Source organism: Galeopterus variegatus, unplaced genomic scaffold (assembly GCF_000696425.1).
Source record: "Galeopterus variegatus unplaced genomic scaffold, G_variegatus-3.0.2 Scaffold1252, whole genome shotgun sequence".
NCBI lineage: Eukaryota > Metazoa > Chordata > Mammalia > Dermoptera > Cynocephalidae > Galeopterus > Galeopterus variegatus.
Genome location: NW_007727363.1, coordinates 333142 through 334145, shown reverse-complemented (window position 1 = coordinate 334145; position 1004 = coordinate 333142).

Here is a 1004-nt window from a genome sequence, read left to right as displayed (position 1 = left end):
GCTATTCTGGTGGTCCTGGTACCCGCTCCAATAACTCCCAAGAGGGAGCTGATGGCCACCGCAGCTGCCCGTACGACCTGCTTGTTTCAGGTCCGCTTATTTTGGGTTTTGGGGGCGGTGATATTTGCCACAGTGCTGCAAAAAGGTTTGTTGGCACCTACACAGGAACCTTTGCCAAGGACTTGCGGGAAGGTGAGTCTGGGGTTGGTGGCACTGGGTAACGCTACTGCTTGATTTATCTCTGCTTGCACATGGCACTCTTCTTTAAAGAAGGTGCAGAACTTGATAAACAAATTTGGAGGGAGGACAGCCTTACAGAGCATTTTCCAATCTTGGGTCATGCAGGGTTGGTGGGCTAAGCCCTGGAGGATGGTTTCTGCCCATGGGGAACTGGGCCCATCCTCGGCGACAGCCTTTTTCAGCTCTTTAAGGTCATGAGCTTCCCAAGGGTCCTTTTTCCAGTGTAATCCTTTTTTACATCAGGGGCAAGGTGTGGTAGGGGTTTTTTTGCCTTTAGCCTTGGGATATTGGCTTTTAAAATGACCTTGTTTTCCACAACCAAAACATTGTCCCTGGAAGGGTGGGGAAGTGTTGTTTCCTGAGGGGACTGGGGCGGTAAATGCCTTGAAGGCTTCGGTTAAGCTTTGTGTTTGAGCCTGCAAGGCTGAGGATAAAGTCTTGGCCTCAGCAACAGCCTTTTTTAGTTCTTTTACAATGTTGACCGGATAGGCCTGAGGGGCCGCTTCCCCCCACAGGCTGGGGGTTCCCAGTGAGCCATAACAGGGAAAACCTGCGGCTCTGCCAGGGATGTTTTTAAAGGTGGGCTAGCCTCCTCCACTTCTTCAGGTGCCACTTGATCTCCTTCGGCTAAACTTTGGTGGGGTGAGTATACCAGGAGAGGAGGGTACAGGGTAGGGGCATAGGTATCACTCAGTGGCTTAGGACCTTGCATTGGCAGCTTTGTTTCCTTTTTTCTCTCCTCATCGAACTGCGCCCAATCCCTT